We start from the raw sequence: 25537 nt of genomic DNA on the forward strand, positions 1-25537 counted from the left end.
TGAAGAAATTAGACCATGAGACCTGCTAAAGATGGAAAAAAGCTCCTTTTTTTTGTTTGTTTTTCCCCCTCCCCCACAAAAGAAACTTCCCAAATTGACAAACCTGGGTAAGGTAAAGGTAGATGGCACAAGAAACTGCAAGGGGAGAGGCAACAAAAGAAGTCAAATCAGCTTTAGGGTGCTGAATTGGCCTGAAAAATAAAAAATATAAAAATACCAGAGAGTAAAATGTGAGTTTGAATGAGAAAGTGTGAGTTTCTCTGAGACAGCAGGACTCCTAGAAAGCTATACTCCCCTAAATTTGTACTCACCTTTATTCCTTTGGGATTCTTTTTTTACTATTAAACTTGAATTGACCCTTCAATTTTAGTTTAACTAAAGAGCCAGAGGATTCAGAGCCCAGAATACTCTATCTTTGTTGATGAGAAATTTTCATTTGGATGTGTTTCATTCTTTGAGAATAATTGAAAGAGTGGGACCAGTCTGAACACAGAGAGGAGAGATCTCAGGAAGCATGTTTTCTGAGGGAGGGAAAAGCCAGTGGGTTCTTTCAATGGATTCTTGATGAGATGTTTGTTCCAGACATTGGTGACCTTGTTCACCATTGATCTCTGGGTGAAAACTTTGAGTCTTCAAGTCTTGCACTGAAAGTCAAAAAGGCTTTCTAGATTTAAATCAGAATCTCAATAAGTTATTTAAGTATTCTAGTATTGTGAGAGCATTGTTTCCTTGAATGTGATGGTATTCCCAAAGAATTCTTATGTCATGACAAATTTAGGGTGGGTGGATGTGTGCCAGTTTGGTGTGAAGTCATGGTTGTGACACTGATTTTTTTACTGTGCCCATAATGATCTGCAAGCTGGTCTTAAGTAGAGAGTTGATGAGTGATGTGTGGGATCAGTGTGTCCAGATGGGTGAGAAGTATTCTGTGGTAAAGTAAACAAGGGCCAGTGAAGAAGTCCTCATAGGGTTTTTGGATCAGTTCCCTGGGTCGTTCCTGCCAGTTTCTGGATGAGGTTTATACACACCTTTATTTTGTGGTAGATATTTTTAGGTGGTGGTGGCATGTGAGGCTTCAGTTTAATGCCACACCAAGATATTTTGGTGATCAAGCCTTGTCTGCTGGCTGCAGAAGTCCACATGCAGTTACATCCAGGCATTTCTGATTGTTTTTTAGCATTTCATTTAAAGTCTTTGTGGTTTTGGTGTTAGCCACCAGTGTAAAAAAATATTTCTCCTTTGTTTTACAGTCCTTGTTTAGGATTTTCTCTATGGTAAGTAAATCCCATGCAGGTGCAGCTAGAGCAATGTCATCAGCATAGGCAAATTTCCGTGATGAAGTTTGGGGAAGTTCACTGGTACCCTGTGGTAGGTCACTGTTGAGTCTACATGACCTGCTGACCTGATCACCAAGGAAAACATGAAACCTACCACTGATGTGGTATAACTTGGCTAAATTTTGTATTTGGGGCAATTTTTTGGTAATCACCCTGGTGGGAACCATCTGGGCAAGGCCTGGATACTGACTGGGCCCTGGGTCTCCCTGAGTAAGACTGTTCTTTGTGGAGGTTGGGTAAGAGGCCCCTGACAGAGTCAAAGAAAGCAGGAGTAGCTTGCTGCTGGGAGCACTTCTCTGGGTGGTGGTGACTCTATGTAGAGTTCCTGATATCCCAATCCCTTTTTGAAAGAGCTGAGCTGAGGGTAGCAGATGTATCCTGTGAAGGGAGCACAGCAGCTGATAGCTGCAGTCTACAGATGAAACAGAGCAGTGTGCAACTGAGAGCTACAGTCTACGGGCAGAATGGAGTAGCAGTTCCAGGCCACCTACAGCAAATAGGTGAGAGCTACCAATCACAGCCAAGGGGTGGGGTATATTAAGAGTTTGGCCCACTAACAGTGCTGAGTGAGAAGCAGCATTACTGAGGTCTGAGTATAGACAGAGTGGCAGTTTCAGCAGATCTCGGGGGTTATATGCCCCCATATCCATTAGCCTGAAACCTCTGGTGAGGTCTCCCTGACCCAGCTTCACAGCTGAATGTCACTAAATGTCACAAGTCAGATCCCCAGAGCTGCTTCAGCAGTCTGGACCCAGATTCTCCTTGGGACTTCCTGACCAATTAACTCTGTGTGGGGATGTGGCAATACTGCATAGCCATTATGAGAATGGCCATAAATTGGGATTGTGACTTATGATTCTTGGGGTAATAGTAGTGGAAACTGTTAAATTGTAAAGTTTAAACAAGTTTACCCCTGCCATTGCCCTTCCATCTCCCCAAGAAAGTTTTCCTATTTAAAACCCTCTAGGTACTGTGCTCACAGGTGGGAAATAAATTGCCTACCAGTAGCTCTCAGGGTGATATATATAGGTTGCTAGGTTACTGGGTGGGGCCTCAAGCCAGAGTTATGCAAAGTTTACAAAAACACCCTAGAAAGTGAGAACCGCCGCCCCTGGATTACTGCCAACATCAATGGCAGAAGGGTTATATGAGGAATTGCTTTTTAATAGAATAGCACAGATGTTCTAAATTTGATGGCCATCGCTTTAATTGAAAAGTACTATTGTTTGGATATCAGTTAAAATAATTTCACCACAGAGAAAAGCTTTCAGTATGTGAATCAGTGCACAACAAAGAAAGATTTACCTAAACTCATGCTAATTTCTTATCCCTTCTATGAGACTTTATACTTAACAACTTTTCCTTATAAATACTTAACGTTTTTTTCATGTGCACTATTACCCCAAGAATCATATATGCTAGTTAGTGAGAGATCAAAAGGAGGGCCCCCTGCCCAGTTGCATGACTGATCCAGTGTCTCAGCCCAGCCTCCTTCTCCCCCCTTCCCTGGGGCAGTGCAATCTAGCTGCCTGGAAGGGGTCCTTCACAGCATTTTCCAAACTCTATTTTCTCTATTTGTAACCTTGTCCACATGCTACTCGTCCTGACCCTCACCACACCTCCCTTTTTTATCATAGCATCCATCCTTCCCCTCCTTTCTCCCCACTGGTTCCATTTCCCTACCCTTGTTACAATCACCATTCTACAGTGCCTACCTGCACCTCTTTCCCTTCCATCCCAATTTCCCCCTTCCTCCCATCAGCACAAATCCAGATTCCACATCCACTCTTTCTTTTGCCTCTTCCTCACCTCTGGTGACATTTCCCTAACTCTGGCCTCCCTCCATCACCTCCACCCCTCTTGTGCCACAATTCCCGACCTCACGCCCCATTTCCCTTTCCCCTCCCCCCGGCTCTTGCTGTCTCTAGATTGCCTGCTCCATCACTAAAAAGATCTGTCTTCCATGACCTCTTCATATCTCACTCCTTCCAGTTCCTGGCTTTCATAGACATCTAGGTTTCAGAGTAACAGCCGTGTTAGCGCCGAGCTGTAGCTCACGAAAGCTTATGCTCAAATAAATTGGTTAGTCTCTAAGGTGCCACAAGTACTCCTTTTCTTTTTGCCTATAGACATCTAGATCCCTTCATCTGACACTGCCTCTGCATCTGCCCATTCTTACAGAGGCCTTTCCTGTCATACTGCCTGCCTGGATCAGATTGTGGTAAGGGTATTAGACTTCTCATCTCCTATTCCTGCCACTTCTAGTCCTTCCCTACTCCCACTTCCTGCTGCTCCTTCTCTTCTGAACAGCCCTCCATCTGACTCTTCTCACCCCCCTGCCCCTCCCGGCCATGTTGCTGCCCCCTACTATCCACCCAACTCCTCCTCATCAGCCTTTCTCTCTGCTTTTTGATTCCTCGCTCTCTCTCTTCCTCTCCTCATAAGCTTGCACACTCATCCTTGGTGACTTCAGCTTCCATGTTGATGAGCCCTCTGCCCTCACCTCTTCTTTTTACCTGAGCCCTGGTTTAACTCACCAAAAGAGCTGTTCACTTGACTTGGTCTTCACCAGGTAGTGCTCTCTCACTCCAATCTCTCTGTTGCCAAGTTCCTCCTCTCCAGCCATTACCTGGGCTCTTTCAGCATCACCCATCAGTCCTCTCTCTCACACCATCACTCAGCCTTTCCATGATTTCCAATCTATCAGCACTGATGATTTCTCATCCGCTCTCAGCTCTCTCCTCCCTGCTCTGTCTTCCCTTTCTTCCACTGATATGGTGGTTGATTCTCTCCATGCTCCACTTTCCTCCAATCTTAACTCTTTTGCCTCCTCTCCCATTGCAAGATCTGCCCTGCCAACTCCCAGCCCTGGCTTAAACCAACTTCCACTTCCTTTGGTCCAGACCTGTCTGCTTCCATCCAAATAAAAATCTTAGCCTGTGTCTTTGACTATCTTCATCTGTGTCTGGCTGTCACAGGGTAGCTGGTCTCTGTGGATAGACTGAGCCCAGCTACCTTGGACTGGAGCAGGTGAGCCTAATCCAGCTAACTGAAGAGGGCTGGGCTACACCTAGGTCTATAAAGGGCTGCCAGTAGGCAACTAGGAGAGAAGACTGTAGCAGGATGAGTCTAGGGAAGGAAGGACTGAGACAAGCTGAGCCCTGGGCAGCAAAGGCTATACAGAAATGGAGCTAACTCTTGTGTTGAGTCCCTGGAGTAAGGGGGCAAGGAAGGAATCCTGCAGCTGCTGTTCCAAGGGGAGAGCAGAGCTGGCTGAGGCTAGGAAGCTGCCAGGAGCTGGAGTATCAGAGACTCCTGGGAGGGGTGGCCCGGGGACCAGATGCTGACTTAAGACTGCATTCTTGTTGTTTGTTTAAACTTTGCCAGAAAAGAATAAACCTCCTTAACTGGGACTGGGCGTGGCAGGGCATGTTTGGAACTGGGGCGCAGTGGCGGTCAACTTTGTGACACTGGCTCTCAACTCAAGGTCATCCTGGCTAAAACAGCTCTAAACCTTCCCACTCATGCCCTCCCCACTACCTCCTTTCCCAAGCATTGTGAACAACACTACCATCTTGCCTGTGATTCAGGCCTTTAACCTGGGTGTCCTCTTAAATGTAATCCTCTCTCTAGGTCCTCACATCCAGAGTATATCTAGCTCTTGCAGGTTTTTTTTTGTTTTTTGTTTTTTTGTTTTGCATTACATCTCTAAGATGTGGCCTTTCTTGGCCAGCTACAAAGCTAAAACTCCCCTCCAGGTTCTCATCATCTTGCATCTCAATTATTGCAACATTCTTTTCTTTGGCCTTGACAAATGCAGTCTTGCCCTGCTTATAGCCATTCAGAATGTGGCTACAAAGATCATTTTCTTTGCCTATCACTTGACAATGTTTCTCCTCTTCTTTCATCCCACTGGCTCTCCTTTTGCATTGTATCAAACATAAGCTACTTGTCTTCACTTTCAGGGCCCTTTCCTGCCTATTCCCACCCTGCCTATCATCTCTGTTTCTATCAAGATGTTCATTTCCGCCTCTGATCGGCCCAGGAGCCCAGCCTCCATCACCCACTTGTTAGTTTTTCAAACACCTTTGCGCTTTCTTTCACGCTGCCCCTCATGCTTGGAAGGAGCTCCCCATAAACATCTGCAAAACTAATGTATTACCCTCCTTAAAACTCTCCTTTTACATAAATCCTATAAAACTTTTGACAATGGTTAGGCTGCACGTGTGCTGATACCACTGCCTATCATGCTGGCCAGTATTGTCTCCTAGTTTCCTTGTACTCCCTGATCTGTCTGTATCCAGCTCTTTTTTGTCTTATACTTAGATTATCAGCTTTCTGGGGAAGGGACCATCTTTTTATTTTGTGTTTTGTACAACACCTAGTACAATTGGATCCTGGCCCAAAACTAGGGCTCCTGGACACTACATCAAATAAACAAATAATGCAATAATACAAATTAATAATAATAATAATAATAATTAATAATAAAAGACACACATGTCCTCAAAATACCCCGTGCTCCCCATAACCACAACTGATGTGAAATGTCTGCCATCCTTTCCATCCCTTTTGCAAAAACATCTTTTGAAGAGCATATTTATGGTGCCTTGATATCTACCAATAGGCATTATTTTTTGTTGGAATGACAGACTTTGAACTCAAGCATGAAGCAGTGTTTCTGGGAATTTTGCCATCTGAGATAGCACTGCCCACCAGTTCAGAGGTTGAATACGCAGGCAAGAGACAAGAGCTAGCTACCTGAAGAACTCACCCAAATCTGTTCCCCACCTCCATATCTCTAATATGAACATGGTGTGTTGGCTTAATGAGAAATAATTTTGTCTTTCACATAGACTTCACCTGTAAAAAAGCCAAGATAGAAAAAGAGCAGGGGGGCACCATGTAAGGATAAGAAAACAGCAGCATTTAAATGGTGATTCAGTTGGTTTATGATTTTCTCAGTCCTGCCAACTGTGTGGATTTTCCTCTTATGGAACTGAGGGGAAGACCTATCACATTCTCCTGCCTCCTGGGGAAAGACAGACAATCTAAGTTGCTGCCCATCCCTCAAGAAACAAACTTTTTTTTGTTGGCGGTGGGGGTGCAGAAGGAGGAGCCAATACCATTTTCACAAGAGGGAGAAGAGAGCCCTGAGCTTCAGGGCTCTATATTCCCCCTCTTGTGAATAGTATTTCAGCTCCTCCCCTCTCTCTTCTCCTCCTCAGTGCCCCTGCATTAACATCCCTGTGAAAGCTGCCCCATCACCACCTCAGGCCTCCAGGGAAAGTGGGAGAAGAAGCCCCTGCTAGAAGTGCTTCACCCCACTTCAGCCAGCACTTTCGTTAACTTGTGTACTTTTGTGTAATTAACAGTAAAACACAGTTGGAAGAGAGATAAAACTTCATGTTTCAGATACTGAGCCCCTTCTCTAGCTCCTAGAAGTTAGGATGGGGGCAGATGATCTAACCTCTGCTGACTGTGGGGTTTTCTGCACCTACTTCTGAAGCAGCCGGTGCTGGCCGCCATCAGAGACAGGAAATTGGACTAGATGGACCTTCGGGCTAATCCAGTATGGCAATTCCTATGTTCCTAATTTTATGCAAATTTAAAATCACCTTTTTTTTTTTTTTGGTGACAAGATTTTGGCAGACATGTTGTCTCTATGCTATGTCTAAATTATACATGAATCCAAAACACTTTTGTTTTCTAGACAGAGTTCTTTGCATTTTTTTCATTGGTTTTGGTCATGTGAATTTTTCTCATCTATTAATTTTTCTTGACAGTTCTGTTTTGTTACTGTTTTTACCCTGTTAGTTGGAAGAGTGAGTAAGGGGAAGTCCAAACCATAGAGAGGGAAAGTTCGCCTGTGAGTTCGCCTGGAGTGAGCCCAGTGAGGCTTACATCTTGCCAACTTCTCTGAGGAAGCTCATAGTAGGAAGGTGATATGGAAGGGGGGGGTTCAGCTGTTGTGACCTGCACTGGATGTGCCATGTTTGTCTTTCTTCCACAGGACAGAAGCGACTTTGTCTGTACAAAGTGCAAGCTGGTCTTCATATTGGAAGAGAAGATTGAAGGTCTGGAGCAACAGATAACGACCCTGCGTTGCATACGAGAAACTGAGGATTTTCTGGACAAAAGTCAGGATATGCTTCTACGGGCACAAAACTCTAAAAATTTAGAGCAGGTTGCACAGTGGAGCCAAGAGGCCAGTGAAGAAGCTTGGCAACATGTGACCTCCAGAAGAAGAAGGGGGAATGTCCGGGTTCCAGCAACGCGGACACAGATAACTAACCGCTTTCATGTTCTCTCCACAGGTACCTTTGCGGAGAATGGACCAGATGATATGTCTGGGGGGAGAAAGCAGAAGGAGCTCCGCTGGTTGGAAGGCATGAGATGCACTGTCCTGAAATGGGGGGTTCCACGACCACCACTCCCAAGACAAGGAGGCGGGTGGTGGTGGTCGGGGACTCTCTCCTCCGGGGGACTGAGTCATCTATCTGCCGCCCTGACCGGGAAAACCAAGAAGTCTGCTGCTTGCCAGGGGCTAAGATTCGCCATGTGACGGAGAGACTGCCGAGACTCATCAAGCCCTCGGATCGCTACCCCTTCCTGCTTCTCCACGTGGGCACCTATGATACTGCCAAGAATGACTTTGAGCGGATCACTGCGGACTACGTGGCTCTGGGAAGAAGGATAAAGGAGTTTGAGGTGCAAATGGTGTTCTCGTCCATTCTCCCTGTGGAAGGAAAAGGCCGGGGCAGGGACCGTCGAATCGTGGAAGTCAATGAATGGCTATGCAGGTGGTGTTGGAGAGAAGGCTTTGGATTCTTTGACCATGGCATGGTGTTCCATGAAGGAGTGCTGGGCAGAGACGGGCTCCATCTTACGAAGAGAGGGAAGAGCATCTTTGCGAGCAGGCTGGCTAACCTCGTGAGGAGGGCTTTACACTAGGTTCACCGGGGGAAGGAGACCAAAGCCCTGAGGTAAGTCGGAAAGCGGGATACCGGGAGGAAGCACAGGCAGGAACATCTCTGAGGAGAGGGCTCCTGCCTCATACTGAGAATGAGGGGCGATCAGCAGGTTATCTCAAGTGCTTATATACGAATGCACAAAGCCTTGGAAACAAGCAGGGAGAACTGGAGGTCCTGGTGATGTCAAGAAATTATGATGTGATTGGAATAACAGAGACTTAGTGGGATAACTCACATGACTGGAGTACTGTCATGGATGGTTATAAACTGTTCAGGAAGGACAGGCAGGGCAGAAAAGGTTGGGGAGTAGCACTGTATGTAAGGGAGCAGTATGACTGCTCAGAGCTCCGGTACGAAACTGCAGAAAAACCTGAGTGTTTCTGGATTAAGTTTAGAAGTGTGAGCAACAAGAGTGATGTAGTGGTGGGAGTCTGCTATAGACCACCGGACCAGGGGATGAGGTGGATGAGACTTTCTTCCGGCAACTCGCAGAAGCTACTAGATCGCACGCCCTGGTTCTCATGGGTGACTTTAATTTTCCTGATATCTGCTGGGAGAGCAATACAGCGGTGCATAGACAATCCAGGAAGTTTTTGGAAAGCGTAGGGGACAATTTCCTGGTGCAAGTGCTAGACGAGCCAACTTGGGGGGGGGGAGCTTTTCTTGACCTGCTGCTCACAAACAGGGAAGAATTAGTGGGGGAAGCAAAAGTGGACAGGAATCTGGGAGGCAGTGACCAAGAGTTGGTTGAGTTCAGGATCTTAAACATAAAAAAGAAGCTTACAAGAAGTGGAAGGTTGGACATATGACCAGGGAAGAGTATAAAAATATTGCTCGGGCATGTAGGAATGAAATCAGGAGGGCCAAATCGCACCTGGAGCTGCAGCTAGCAAGAGATGTCAAAAGTAAAAGAAGGGTTTCTTCAGGTATGTTGGCAACAAGAAGAAAGCCAAGGAAAGTGTGGGCCCCTTACTGAATGAGGGAGGCAACCTAGTGACAGAAGATGTGGAAAAAGCTAATGTGCTCAATGCTTTTTTTGCCTCTGTCTTCACTAACAAGGACAGCTCCCAGACTGCTGCGCATGGGGAGTAGATGGGCCAGCCCTCTGTGGAGAAAGAGGTGGTTAGGGACTATTTAGAAAAGCTGGAAGTGCACAAGTCCATGGGGCCGGACGAGTTGCATCCGAGAGTGCTAAAGGAATTGGCGGCTGTGATTGCAGAGCCATTGGCCATTATCTTTGAAAACTCGTGGCGAACGGGGGAAGTCCCAGATGACTGGAAAAAGGCTAATGTAGTGCCAATCTTTAAAAAAGGGAAGAAGGAGGATCCTGGGAACTACAGGCCAGTCAGCCTCACCTCAGTCCCCGGAAAAATCATGGAGCAGGTCCTCAAGGAATCAATCCTGAAGCACTTACATGAGAGGAAAGTGATCAGGAACAGTCAGCATGGATTCACCAAGGGAAGGTCATGCCTGACTAATCTAATCGCCTTCTATGATGAGATTACTGGTTCTGTGGATGAAGGGAAAGCAGTGGATGTATTGTTTCTTGACTTTAGCAAAGCTTTTGACACGGTCTCCCACAGTATTCTTGTCAGCAAGTTAAAGAAGTATGGGCTGGATGAATGCACTATAAGGTGGGTAGAAAGTTGGCTAGGTTGTCGGGCTCAATGGGTAGTGATCAATGGCTGCCAACTAGACATGGAGCCGGTGTCAAGTGGAGTGCCCCAGGGGTTGGTCCTGGGGCCGGTTTTGTTCAATATCTTAATAAATGATCTGGAGGATGGTGTGGATTGCACTCTCAGCAAATTTGCGGATGATACTAAACTGGGAGGAGTGGTAGATATGCTGGAGGGCAGGGATAGGATACAGAGGGCCCTAGTCAAATTGGAGGATTGGGCCAAAAGAAATCTGAGGTTCAATAAGGATAAGTGCAGGGTCCTGCATTTAGGATGGAAGAACCCAATGCATAGCTACAGACTAGGGACCAAATGGCTAGGCAGCAGTTCTGCGGAAAAGGACCTAGGGGTGACAGTGGACGAGAAGCTGGATATGAGTCAGCAGTGTGCCCTTGTTGCCAAGAAGGCCAATGACATTTTGGGATGTATAAGTAGGGGCATAGCTTGACAAAGCCCTGGCTAGGATGATTTAATTGGGGATTGGTCCTGCTTTGAGCAGGGGGTTGGACTAGATGACCTCCTGGGGTCCCTTCCAACCCTGATATTCTATGAAAGAGTACAAATAACTCAGTCTGCACTAACATGCCCTAGCTGGTTTGGGGATAGGATACAAGGGAACAACCAGCCTCTCTGCCCCACCCTTTCTGAATCTGTAACAGGGCCGGCTCCAGGCACCAGCTTTCCAAGCAGGTGCATGGGGCAGCAATTAGAATGCGGCAGCAGTCCGTGTCCCCCGGCAGCAATTCGGCGGCCACTCCACAGCTGTTGTGGAGGTGGCAATTCGGCGGCGGCTGCTTGGGGCGGCAAGATTGCTAGAGCTGCCCCTGATCTGTATAGTGGGTAAATGCTCAGTGTCAGGTGAAAGAGGCTCTGGTCATATCCCAGATCTGAGGGCAGAAGTGGGGAAGAGCACAGGGGCCTAGTCCTTTTGTTCAAAGATGGAATTTCAAATGGTCAAAAAAGAAATACAATATTTTGAGGTACAACATTAGATACAGGCTTGACAAACATGGGGACGACCTAGCTGGTAGTATGGAAGTCCTTTGCCTCAACAGATCTTACCAACATCCTTAGGCTTGGAGACTTGAACCACTGGCCTTTTTCATGGGAAAAGAATCCCAACTCCTACCCCAAATAGAAGAATTCAGAGGACATTCCATGTGCTGAAGCTGTGGAGCACACATTCCTCTCTGAGGGTTCTTCCTGCATAGGGGAGATCCTTAAATCCAGAATGAGGGAATCTCTCTGATTTTTGTTTCTCTTCTATCATAAAATGAAATGGAAGTTTTTTATAACTTCCATAAAATGAGGCATAGATTCTTCAGGGTATTGTCAGCAAAATAATATGTCTATAGCAAAATTTTATTCTCAATTACTCTCTTCCTATAATAGAAATCTGCTTCAATCCCGCTTTTCTGTTTTCACTATCTTATATAGCTATATTGCTAGGAGGCTCAGTTTCCATGAAGAACAGTAACTGTGGGAGCAGGTAAAAGAACATCTTTGATAGGAGGAGATCACTGGTTACTAATAGTATTCTGGCTTGGGAGTGTGGAATCCAATATCATTGTGTAAATTCAGAGCAATCCTTCCTGCAATCAAGTCTCTAGATTATACAATAATCACATTCTACTTTATCCAAAACTACTTGTGCACAAGTGGACAGAGCAGCATTAAGTGTACTGTTATCATTAATGTCCAATACTAAAGTCAATGGGCCAAGGTCTGTGATAGCTTACACCCTACAACCTTGTTAAGTATAATGGAGTTGCAGGGATTTTAAATTGGCATAGAATTTTGTTTAATAACCTGAGCATTCCATTAACTGATACTCTATTGGGCACAAGTCTCCTTAGGGGTTTATTTCTGTTACTATTTTGTTCAGCCTTGTAGCCATAATCTTTGCCAGTATTTTATAATTAATAGTCAGAGATAATATAGGCCTATAATTTTACACTCTAATGCATTCCTATTCAATTTGGGAATCAGCATTATTGCATGGTAAATAGTGGGTGAAGTCATATGAGAATCTAATTATGCCTCTCTGCATACCTGTAATATACTGAGGATTAACATTTCTTGGGATTTTTTTGCAGGATTTATTTGTTAGTCAGTCAGTAGAAAGGTTTTAGTATTTTAGGATCTGGGAGTTTTGCTTGCTCAAGGAATGCAGGATCAGGCCCCAAGTTTCAGCTGTGTGTGATACTTTGTTCAGATGAAGTGATGTCAGGTTGTAGGGTCTCTTCAGAAGTTTATGATATTGTGCAGATTTTAATTTTTTAAAATAAACTCTGAGGGGTCATTTAGTACTCAGTGTTTTCTGTATCATACAGCTCTGTGTAGAAATGTTGAAATGTCTTAAAGACTAGATTGTGCCCTTGGCATTCTCAAGTGTGCTAGATGAAATACAGAAGGATCACACTGTACCTGGAGTACTGAGGAAGAATTCTTATGGACTCATCCAGCATTCCTCCTTCCTGGGGACTCCCAGGCAACACGCATCCAGATGTCAGGTATGCCATTCTTGGAGGGCCAAGGTCCCCCTTCTCTGTGGCCAGTCAGCTCCTCGGATCAGGGCATAAGAAAATAAGACCTATGGTACCATTATCTCTTTCTCTCCTATCAGAGAGGTAAAAGGGGGGCATTAGGCACATCAGAGCCTTTACCCATCAGACACATTGTGGGTGGCGTCTGCTCAGTCTTCTTGCACTCTTTCTCCACCTCACTCCACTGCTTTCTTGTGCACCTGCAACAGGGCTGCCCACAATTGTGCCCTTAACTACATCTGTACTTGTGATTATTATTTACTTGGTCTTAAATTAATTTAACTCAATCTGTGCATTACCTAGTTGTTGCAGTTCTCCTCCTAACACCCTTGGATGCTGTATTTCCTGATTCAATGTGTGTTCTCTTTAACCAACATGGGCAAATTTAACTTGGTTTTGCTATATCATAATGCCATTTCTTGTGTCCTGCCAATCCCATTGATTTAATGGGGAATCTGACAGAAATGTAGGATTAGGCCCTATGGCTAATATATATAATATACTTCCCAAGTTTTGAGTCTTTGGGAGCTATAGATCTCCTTCTACTAGTTTTTAAATAACTTCCTCCACTACTGCTTTCTTCTTGCTCATTTCCTTTTCTGCATGCTTTTTAAAGCAAAGATCCTCTCATGAATGCTTTCCCTGCTTCTCATACTCTCCTGAGGGTAGAAACTTAAACCTACATTCACTTTAAAATACAACTTTAATGTTTGTTTGCCTCTCCAACGATATATGCATTGTGAGTTAATTATTGTTTAACTTTTCAAAATATAGGATTGGGATTTTGCTACTTTGTTTAAATTCTAAAATTAGATCTCTAGAAGCCTCATGTAAGACCCAATTCTGCAAGGTGCTTAATGCTCTCAGCTACCACCACTTAACTTCTTGAGACATTCAACATTGGGCCTTTAAAAGCAATCACCAAGATGTCACACCTGATTACTTTTTCAATTAGGGCCCAATCCTGCAGGGTCTTTCAAGTGTAGAAAGCCAAAATGCTAGTGCTGAATACTCAGTGTCTGCTTAGCACCTAGGTAGAGAAGCTTAGTATAGTAGTCAATTTAGTGTGTAGAAATATGCAAAGTGCTCAGCAATGCAGGCAAACCTATGAGTCCACCCTGAACTGAATGCTGGTAAGTAAGGGGGAAAGCAGATATACCCTGCAGAATGCATAGGGCATGGCTGAGGTATAGGCATTCACACACAACCAAGGGATTCTTAATGAGGATTTTCAGGTATTGCTAATGCCAACCAGGACTAGTGATTCACTCAAGTGCTTGAGAGATGCGTTGAGGAAACAGGTTTCAGAGTGGTAGCCGTGTTAGTCTGTATCAGCAAGGAGGAGTCCTTGTGGCACCTTAGAGACTAACAAATTTATTTGGGCATAAGCTTTCGTGGGCTAAAACCCACTTCATCAGATGCATGGAGTGGGGGGAAAAAAGTAAGCAGAATATATATTATAGCACATGAAAAGATGGGAGTTACCTCCTCAAGTGGAGGGTCAGTGCTAACAAGCCAATTCAATTAAGGTGGAAGTGGGCTAGTCTCAACAGTTGACAAGAAGGAGTGAATACCAAGGGAGGGAAAATATACTTTTTGTAAAAAGAAAAGGAGTACTTGTGGCACCTTAGAGACTAACCAATTTATTTGAGCATGAGCTTTCGTGAGCTACAGCTCACTTCATCAGATGTATACCGTGGAAACTGCAGCAGACTTTCTGCTGCAGTTTCCACGGTATACATCTGATGAAGTGAGCTGTAGCTCATGAAAGCTCATGCTCAAATAAATTGGTTAGTCAAAGTCTGCTGCAGTTTCCACGGTATACATCTGATGAAGTGAGCTGTAGCTCACGAAAGCTCATGCTCAAATAAATTGGTTAGTCTCTAAGGTGCCACAAGTACTCCTTTTCTTTTTGCGAATACAGACGAACACGGCTGTTCCTCTGATACTTTTTGTAGTGACCTGTCCACTCCCAGTCTTTATTCAGGCTTAATTTGATGGTGTCCAGTTTGCAAATTAATTCTAGTTCTGCAGTTTCTCATTGGAGTCTGTTTTTGAAGTTTTTTTGTTGAAGAATTGCCACTTTTAAGTCTGTTGTTGAGTGTCCAGGGAGATTGAAGTGTTCTCCTATTGGTTTTTGAATGTTACAATTCTTGATGTTGTCCGGTTTGGCCAATGTACATGGCAGAGGGGCATTTCTGGAACATGATGGCATATGTCACATTGGTAGATGTGCAGGTGAAAGAGCCCCTGATGGTGTGAGGAAACAAGTGAGCAGCCATGTGGGCCCGTCACTGTTAGATGTGTCTGGATCTCATGAAGCAGCAACCAACTCCTCAATGCTTCATAATATATGCAAAGCACAGCATTCTTGCCATCCCAACACCTGATAGTACTTGATCCCCTCATCTTATTTCATCTTATTAGATTGTGACTAACAAAACAACATACTCAGCAGCCCTACAGATGGCTCAGAGATGCTCTCTCTTACTACCCTTTGTTCTGATCCTCAAACTGGTATGCTGAAAAAAAAATCAAACATTTTTGATGAAATATTTAAATAAATTTGAATTTGCTTTGACTTTGTGTTTGCACTTCTTTTGTCTTTTTCTGTTAATTATTCTAGTGAAGAAGTGTACTGGCAGAAATGTTTGAAACCGCAACTGCTCATGAATAAGCTATAGACCAAGAACTTTTAGACATTATGCAATGAATAAGGAATGAATTAAAGAAAATCACAATCTGTTCACAGATAATTCACAAACAGAAAACAGTTGGAATTAATCAAATATATGATTTATTAGTCACCCAGCTTTACTTATTTATTCTGGCCACAGAACTAGTAAATATATGGGAAAAATTCATAAAGCAATTCTTCAGTCAACTCTAGAGGCTCCTCTAAACTTTTAAAGTATCTCAAGAAGTTCTTTTCTTTGGGGACCATCACATTTTCTTCTGGATATTCCATACTCTAATCATTCATGTAGCAATGTGATACTTCTTGGAGCACCCAAAGCTGTGAGTCACCTTGTTACCACCTGCCTCAGGCATGAGCAAGTCTTGCCTGTGGTAGTTGGGTATTAGCACCCTAAAGCAACCAGCCTGTCAGCCACTCAAACACTCTCCTCTGGACTAGACATGCCCTGTCTTTGACTTGCAGGTTGACAGCAGATGCACCCCACCCTCAAGTCCCATCAAATCTGATCACTGGATATCCAGAGAAATCGCAGATCCTCTGTTCCCAAAGGAGCAATGTACCACAGGTCACCAGTTTAAGTTAAAACTCTCACTCCTGTATTGTACACAGCATTTGAGGTCAGTTAAAAAAAATTAATTTATTTGAGAGAATACAGATTCAAATAAAAAGCAATGTGCAAGAAGGGAACAAGTGGTTACATATAAAAGAACACCATCATCATGCATTCTAAAGCCTAAACTTAACTAACAACTAATCCTCCTGTCTAAATGACAGGTTTCAGAGTAACAGCCGTGTTAGTCTGTATTCGCAAAAAGAAAAGGAGTACTTGTGGCACCTTAGAGACTAACCAATTTATTTGAGCATGAGCTTTCGTGAGCTACAGCTCACTTCATCGGATGCATACCGTGGCAGTCGGTATGCATCCGATGAAGTGAGCTGTAGCTCACGAAAGCTCATGCTCAAATAAATTGGTTAGTCTCTAAGGTGCCACAAGTACTCCTTTCCTCCTGTCTAAAGAAGTTTTTCTCACCCAAAGTTTTCTCCAGCATTTTCAGCCAAACCTGGTTGAAATCCCTTTTTCATGAAGCAAACTCGCTGTCCATTTACTTCCTAGGTGAAGGATGCCAAGATGTCTCTTTGCATCCCTAAATAGACCAGAAGAGACCTTTGATGTTCACCATAAGATAGGCTTTTCCCCCTCACCCAGTGATTTTTACCTCTGCCTGTTAGTTTCCTTCTCAAGTCTTCACCAGCTCTTCATTAGCATTTGACTTAGACTGCAATAGACTCCTATTGAATGACATGCAATACACAATGGTCCCCTCCTGAAGATAAGCATCTCCCACCGCCTATTGGCAGGGGGAGGATTTGTCTCAAGACATGCTACCTTTGAGTGACCTGTTTTTAACTATAGATGTAGAGAACATAGTTTTCATATATATACATAACTCCTTACATATACACTGTACATACATCTTGCCCCGGTTTTGATGACTAGTGACACACAGATTTTTACTAGACATCTTACATGACATTATTTTTGTGAATCCAAGGGATCTCTGTATCTCTATAAACCCCTGTGTCTTCTGCCAGTGGCATCCAGAGGTTCTTGGGTCACAAGCAGGTTGAAGAATCTCAGGCCTGTTATTTCTTTTCCTGTAGATTTGCTGAAAACTTCCACAAAGCAGTGTTTGGATAGTCTCAGATTCATTTGTTGTTTTAAAATTATTTGCTAAATTTCTGTGAATAATTCTTCTCTGGAGATTGTTCTTGAAGAGTTCACTGAGAGTATGTGATACATGAAATTCAGTTTCCATTTCTTAGGGTTAATTGGACACATGGCTGACATGGTATTATTACTATTACCTGATTGGATAAGCATAACTCTTAGAATAAGGCCTTCGTTCCTAATAATTTTACTTGTATTCTAGGGGCTGTGGATTTAGTCTGAATAATTTTAGCATCATTAATACATTTCCACAGTAAGTAGCAAATCCTCTTGTTGTTTCTGCCATATAATAATCTGTTTTCCAAAACCTGAATGAAACATTTCTGGTTCATCCATTGGACCTCTACCTCCTCAGTCTCAACAGCAGTAATCAATATACTCCTTTTCTGTGTTTGTAATATTATTGCTCGGTTACACCTATATTGTTTATCTACAGCTCCATTGAGAAAGGAGTTCAGTTTTCCCTTATGTTCCATTAATTCCTTCAGGATTTTATTGACAATAAGCTGTTTACACCTTTCAAACTACATAATTATGTATTATCTTTCTAAGCTTCGTGTTTCTTTTTGCCTCTCAAAGCTGCTGTCAGTGGTTCCCATTGTATGACTGGTGACAAAAACATAGTATCAACTGTCTCCCCTCAATTACTTTCTCTTTGAAGTTCTTAAACTGCACATATTTAATCTACAACTTTTTAGGTGGAGTGTAAATCTCTTATAACACAGAAAGGACTAGAGACCCTGTGCTAGATCCACAAAGGTTACTGAGGCTCAGCATTGCAATTACTTACTTTAGATGCCCTGCACCTAATGGAATCCATAACTTCAACAGGAGAGACAGAGAGCCCCACCTATGCCCCATTTCAGAGGAACAGCCGTGTTAGTCTGTATTCGCAAAAAGAAAAGGAGTACTTGTGGCACCTTAGAGACTAACCAATTTATTTGAGCATGAGCTTTCGTGAGCTACAGCTCACTTCATCAGATGTTTACCGTGGAAACTGCAGCAGACTTTATATACACACAGAGAATATGAAACAATACCTCCTCCCACCCCACTGTCCTGCTGGTAATAGCTTATCTAAAGTCATCAACAGGTGGGCCATTTCCAGCACAAATCCAGGTTTTCTCACCCTCCACCCCCCACACAAATTCACTCTCCTGCTGGTGCTAGCCCATCCAAAGTGACAACTCTTTACATAATCAAGTAGGGCTATTTCCTGCATAGATCAAGGTTTTCTCACATCCCCCCCACCCCCATACACACACAAACTCACTCTCCTGCTGGTAATAGCTCATCTAAACTGACCACTCTCCAAGTTTAAATCCAAGTTAAACTAGAACATCTGGGGGGGGGGGGTAGGAAAAAACAAGGTATGCAAGGTAGCCTGTTTCTTCTTGTTTTTTCCTACCCCCCCCCCAGATGTTCTAGTTTAACTTGGATTTAAACTTGGAGAGTGGTCAGTTTAGATGAGCTATTACCAGCAGGAGAGTGAGTTTGTGTGTGTATGGGGGTGGGGGGGATGTGAGAAAACCTTGATCTATGCAGGAAATAGCCCTACTTGATTATGTAAAGAGTTGTCACTTTGGATGGGCTAGCACCAGCAGGAGAGTGAATTTGTGTGGGGGGTGGAGGGTGAGAAAACCTGGATTTGTGCTGGAAATGGCCCACCTGTTGATCACTTTAGATAAGCTATTACCAGCAGGACAGTGGGGTGGGAGGAGGTATTGTTTCATATTCTCTGTGTGTATATAAAGTCTGCTGCAGTTTCCACGGTAAACATCTGATGAAGTGAGCTGTAGCTCACGAAAGCTCATGCTCAAATAAATTGGTTAGTCTCTAAGGTGCCACAAGTACTCCTTTTCTTTTTACCTATGCCCCAGAATACCATATAGCAGCATTTCTCAAACTGGGGTCTGCTGACCCCTTGGGGTCCCTGAGGGTACTCCGGGGGTCTGCAAACTCTGCTGATCAACTCCTCTCCCTCCCTCTATCTCCCGGAGGCTACTGAAGCCAAACCGGGACATTTTGGCACTAAAAGTCTGTTTGCACAGCAGGGCTAAGACAGGCTCTCCGCCTGCCCTGGCTCTGCACCGCTCCCAGAAGAGGCCAGCACGTTCCTGCAGCCTCTGGGGAGGGGTTAGGGGGTTTCCATGCTCTGCTCCCATCCTGAACACCAACTCCGCAGCTCCCAGTGACCAGGAACTGCAGCCTGCGGGGTGGTGCCTGTGGGCAGAGGCAGCGCACAGAGACCCCCCCTGCCTAGGAGCTGCTGCCAGAGAGATGTGCCGGTTGCTTTTGGGAGCCACCAAGGTAAGCGCCACTTGGCTGGAACCTACGCTCCTCACCCTCTCCCACACCCCAACCCTCTGCCCCAGCCCAGAGACTGCACCCAAACTCCCTCCCACAACCCACACTCCAACCCCCTGACCCAGCACAGAGCCTGCACCCCTCACCCGCTCCCAGAGCCTGAATCCCTCATCTCCTTGCCCCTTTCTGCACCCCAACCCCCTGCCCCAGCCTGGTGAAAGTGAGTGAGGATGGGGGAGTGTGAGCAAGGGAGAGGAGATGGAGTGAGCAGGGGGCAGGAAGAGGTGGGGTGGGGCCTTGGAAGGAAGGGGTGGAGTGGGAGCAGGGTCTGGGGCTGAGCGGGGCAGCTTGGAGGTCCCCAAAACACTTTAAATCAAAATGAGGGTCCTCGGGCTGCTACAGTTTGAGAACCACTGCCATATAGCCTGGTCGATAGGGTACTCACCTGGGAGGTAGGAGATTAGTGCTCAAATCCTTGCTTCTCTCAGGCAGCGTGGTTATTTGAGCCTGTGTCTTCCACCTCCTACATTAGTACTCTAACCACTGGACTCCTCCTCCTCCAGCTGTGTTTTGTACAGGGCCTAGTCTAGTAGGTGTGTTCTGAGACACCTCAAACTGGGGGGGGACACCTAGTTTGCAAATTCCACCAGGGATTAGGTGTGAGCTAGTCACCAGATGTCAGGATTTAGGTGGCTGTGCACGTGCCCCCTGGCAGAAATTTTGGCAGCTAGGAGACTTTATCAACGGAAACTTAGATGCCTAGGAAATTTTGGCACTGACAGAGTCAAGTGGCAGCTGAGTGGGGGTTTTGAGGATCTACATTTGGACTTAAGCACGTAAAGTAGTAGTTAGGAGCCCACATCCTTTTGTGGATGTAGCCCTCAGAGTGAGGGGATCTGAGAATTACTTTTCCTCTGTGGTTTTTGTTGCGTAGTCCTGATTTTGAAAGAACTGTCCCACAAGCAGTGTGTGCTGAACATTGGTGGTATGTCTAAACTGCTCTGCAGTTTGGATTGCAGTGGGTGGGAACTGTAGAACACACCAAAGTACTGCTCTATAATTCCCCCATGTGGACACTATATGCATGAAATTATAGGTCCCTAGTGTGCACAGGTGTCCTGTTTGAAGAGGACGCCATTTGTGCAAACTAGGGACCTTAAGTTCATGTGTACAGTGTCCACCTGGAGGAGTTGGAGCACAAGACTCTTTTGCACACTGCTATGCATACTCCTACAGTCCTAAGAGTCCAAAAATATATTTTGTGCTTGATGCAACATAGTAACACACACTTCTTCCTGTGTTGACATAACTTTGTCCCACAGGATAAAATCTAAAATTGGCAATGCCACCATTCAACACACACTCACAATAATGTATTCAGTCCGCTCTAGGCTTCCTGCACAGGTGTCAAGTGTCTCCACTTTCATTTGTGTCATTGCATGTGAATGTCTGCTATTTGTTATGACTGAGAGCACTTGAATTTCATAACAGTGACAAAAATACATTGAATTTTGAATTATTGATCCTAGAACATACTAGTATGTTTCACCTTCTTGGTCTTGGAGCTGCTTTTCTGTATTTAATACCTGAATGTTGGACCGGTATTAAAACAGTTAGTATGGATGTAATTGGTAATGATCCAGACCTCTCTGTGCTACCACTGGAGAGATCTAGCTTTGACATCTAGGTTTGTTTTCTCACTCCTCAGCCTAGGAGAACTGGGAGTACTATAGAGGCAAAGTGCACCGCTCTTGTGGGAGAGAATGACTGGCAATATTTTGCAGAATGACTTGATGGGCTCTGAACAAAGTTACTCATGTTTATGATATTATAAACAATGAAATGTTTATCATAATGTTTATTTCATTAATGGAGCAATTAAGTGGGTATCATGCAAGATAGGTTTACACAGGAGAGCTCAGGTTTCAGAGTAGCAGCCATGTTAGTCTGTATTCGCAAAAAGAAAAGGAGTACTTGTGGCACCTTAGAGATTAACAAATTTATTGGAGCATAAGCTTTCGTGAGCTACAGCTCACTTCATTGGATGCATGATGAGCTCAGTTAACTTGTTCCTCATAGCTTTAACTCTGTACAATTTCTCATTTTCCTTCACATTACTTTTACCTGGTCAAAACCTTTTTTTGTCTCCTTCTCTCTGCCACCCCCTAAGTCTGATTAATGCTTGATATGTCTGTCCCTTTCCACTTTACTGACTTGAATTAAAATTATTTTTATGCACAAAGATAATTGTTTGCTTCTATTATCACCCTAAAATTTTAATATAATCAAGCTTGCCAGTCTCCAAGTTTACCACTACAGCCAATAAATAAATTGAACACAGAAAAATGATGATAAAAAAAAAATTAAGGTTGAGCCACAAAACTACAAAACCACAGAAATTCTAGTTAAGGCTGCATAGCATTACTAAAGCCACTTATAGCACACATGGTTAGTCCTCCATCAGAGTCCCACAGCACAGAAAGGGGTTGAGTATCCTGGGTGCTTCATTAGCAACAAATTGCTGGGCTTATAGTACCGAGTGGAGCAGAAAATCGCTTGACAGTGTGGTCATTATTTAAAAATCAGCATTTACTGCCAGCTCTCACGCAGTGGTATCTGAGACTATAGCTGGAGAAATAACTGAGTACGACAGGAGCCACCAGTACATGTTGACTTTTTAGCAGCAGACACTGTATCTATCTACATAGTAACACCAGAGGGGTAAAATAACATTTCTCCTCCAGGATCTGCCTTGTGATTCCTCAAGATAGATTTTTCCCCTGAGGGAAGTAATTTGCTGCGATTACCCTTGAAGACAGACCTTTATTTATATTCTATTTCCCATGATATAATTCCCCTCCACGGCATTATTTTCTCCAAAGAGCAATACACCTTAATGCTTTTTCCTTTAGGATCAACTCAATACTAGTTTTATGCTGGGGATTGTGGTTTCAAACCCCTGGAGTTAATTATCATTTCTTCCTTCTCCTTCCTGCTGACTGTCTCCTTTTCCTGGTTCTTACTCTTTAACCATTCTGCTTCCCCTCCTCTGGCTGTCTCCCCCACCCTTGTACTGTGGCTTTGACTTACTGTCTCTGCTGCAGTCCTGGGCTAGCTTCTCTGACAAGCCAACACAAGGCCTGTCTAAGTGGTGATAATAATATTTTATAGGGGCTTGTTTTGCATCTGTGTTCTCCCCAGTGCAAAGTCTCACTTCCAGCAGCCAAGTGCCAGCTTTTGTCAAAGGCTGGATTGGCTCTCTCCTCTCCCCAAGGGCCCCATGAATGTCTGAGCTAGAGAGGAAGCAAATGCTATGGTGTATTGTTAATGCCAAATACGCATTGTTTCCCTGTACAAGGACTATTCCCCTTTGCCTGAGGGAAATAACTACTTGTCACAGTGGTTCTCAAAGCAAGCCTCTGAGTGTGACCCTCCTTATAAATTAAAAACTTTTTTTATATATTTAACGCTATTATAAATGCTGGAGGTGAAGTGGGGCTTTGGCGTGGGGGCTGACAGCTCAGGATCCCTATGCAATAACTTCATGACCCCCTGAGGGCGTCATGCCCCCAGGTTGAGAATCGTTGATCATGTGACCACAGTTAACTAGTAGAATCTTAAATACAATTCTAAGAGTTTTATATAGGTATAGATATATATACATGCACCACATATGTGCATGGGCACCAGGTTTGTATAATTTTTGATGGTGCCCAGAATGAGTCCAAGTCCTGCCCCCCGCCCACACACACACACATACACACACCTTCCTTGTAAGCCAATATATATATTTTAAATTAATGTAAAAATGGACCGGAAACAGTAAGCGTTTAACAGTTTCCTATATTGCACAATGTGGGAGGGTGGGGGGATGAAGGCTCTGGCTGGGGGTGAGGGATTTGGGATGTGGTAGGGGCTCAGGACTAGGACAGAGTGTTGGGATGTGGGGGTGAGGACTGCAGGGTGGGACCAGGGATATGGGGTTCATGGTGCAGGAGGTGGCTCAGGGCTGGGGCAGAGGGTTGCAGTGCGGGGGGGCGGTGAGGGCTGTCTCTGGAGGTGTGGGCTCTGGGGTGGGGCCAGGGATGAGGATTTTGGGGTGCAGGATGGCTACCCAGGGCTGGGGCCAGAGGAGGACTCCCGCAGCCCTCTCCCCCCCGGCAGCAGTGAGCTCCAGGAAGGGGGCCCACCTCTCCATGCTGGCCAGGCCTGCCGATGTGGGGAGTAAAGGGGGAAAAGCATCTCTTGATTCATAGATGCTTTTGATATGCCCCATGCAGGTTCCGGGGTGGCTGAGGCAGTGGAATAGCAAATACCGCTGCCTCAGCCACCCCTGAACCTACATAAGGCCTATCAAAAGCATCTTTGAATCAAGAGATGCTGTGGCTTTTCCCCAGAGCAGGTTGGGTCAATGTGGTTGTGACTGCCCTGAGGCTCCTCTGGGCAGTGGGGGTGGGGGGGGGGCGCTTGGGGTTTCTTCAGGTAGCAGGGCTTGTGGCCCTGGCCAAGGGAGGGGGATGGGTAGCAGCAGCTAGCCACTGCCCAGGGTGCAGGGACACTCTGGGGGAGGCACGCAGGGGCAGCGGGCAGGGACGGGGAGAGGCCCGACCCCGAATATTGGTGAAGCCGGGCCCCAGTGCTCTGAATATTGGTGGAGCATAGGCACCACAGGCCCATATAACTCATTGCCTATGCATATGTGGAGTAGATAACCAGGGGATAACTGAATTTATCACCTCTCTGCCTCCTCCCTCTGCCACTGATCCATGTCCATGGGACTTATTGCAAACCACGGAGAGCTTTTTGTTGTTTTTGTTTTTCCTCATATTCATGCTGGTACATAAAGAAGAGCTTTATTTCAGTGACAAGAATCCAAGAATTTTAGACCTAGAAGCTCTTGAGATATCAAACTTTAAAAGTTGTTAGCTTTCTGTACTTAAAAAATATATTTTAGGTCATTTTTAGAGGTTTTTATGTCTCACTCTGAGCACTGTACAGTTAGATTCATGGCAACTATAGTGCTCCGGTCTTTACGAGGGAAGGGAGATGAAAAATAGTCCCAATCAAATGTTTCAATTCCCTCTCGGACAGTTTCTGTCACATATGCAGAATATACATGTTGTGTCTGCTTAACAAATAATTATTAATTTAAAAAAAAATCTGACTTTCAAACTTCAGAGTTCTGGTTAAATGTAACTTGTGGAATTGTACACTGAGACTGTCTCTAATATTTAAAGAAAGCCCAAGACTACAGCTTACACCCTGCAGCACTATATAAAATATAGAGATCTATAGTTTTTGCAGACTGTATCTGGGATTAATCTGAGAATTGAAAGGTGGGTAAGGAACTGGTTAAATGGGAGACTGTTACCGGTCATACTGAAAGGTGAAGTGTCAGGCTGGAGGAAATTAGTAGTGGAGTTCCTCAGTGATTGGTCTTGGAGCCAATTATATTTAACACATTTATTATTGACCTTGGCAGAAAAAGTGGGAATCTGTTCATAAAATTTGTGGATGACACAAAGTAGGTAGGAATTTCTAATGTGGAGGAGGACTGAAATATAGAAGAATAATGGATGACCTTGTAAACTGGAGTAATAGAAATGGGCTGAAATCTAATAGTGCAAAGTGCAAGGTCCATGCATTTAGGAACTAACAATAAGAATTTTTGCTATAAGATGGGGATGTATCAGTTGGAAGTGACAGAGGAGGAGAAAGACCTGGGTGTACTGGCTGATCACAGGATGATTATGAAAAAAGAAAAGGAGTACTTGTGGCACCTTAGAGACTAACCAATTTATTTGAGCATTAAGCTTTTGTGAGCTACAGCTCACTTCATCGGATGCATGAGCCACCAATGTGATGTGGCTGTGGAAAAGGCTATTGCATGCCTAGGATGTATCAGGCGAGGTATTTCCAGTAGAGACAGGGAAGTGTTAGTACCATTATACATGGCACTGGTGAGACTTCATCTGGAATTATGTGTGCAATTCTGGTCTCCCATGTTTAAGAAAGATGAATTAAAGCTGGAACAGGTGCACAGAAGGGCTACTAGTTTGATCCGAGGAATGGAAAACTTACCTTATGAGTAGGGCCCTACCAAATTCATGGCTATGAAAACACACCACAGACCATGAAATCTGGTCTCCTCCCGTGAAATCTGGTCTTATGTGCTTTTACCCTATACTACACAGATTTCACGGGGGGAGACCAGCGTTTCTCAAATTGGGGGTCCTGAGCCAAAAGGGAGTTGCACGGGGGTTGCAGTAT

The sequence above is a fragment of the Caretta caretta genome, chromosome 3 (genome assembly GCF_965140235.1).
Source record: "Caretta caretta isolate rCarCar2 chromosome 3, rCarCar1.hap1, whole genome shotgun sequence".
NCBI lineage: Eukaryota > Metazoa > Chordata > Testudines > Cheloniidae > Caretta > Caretta caretta.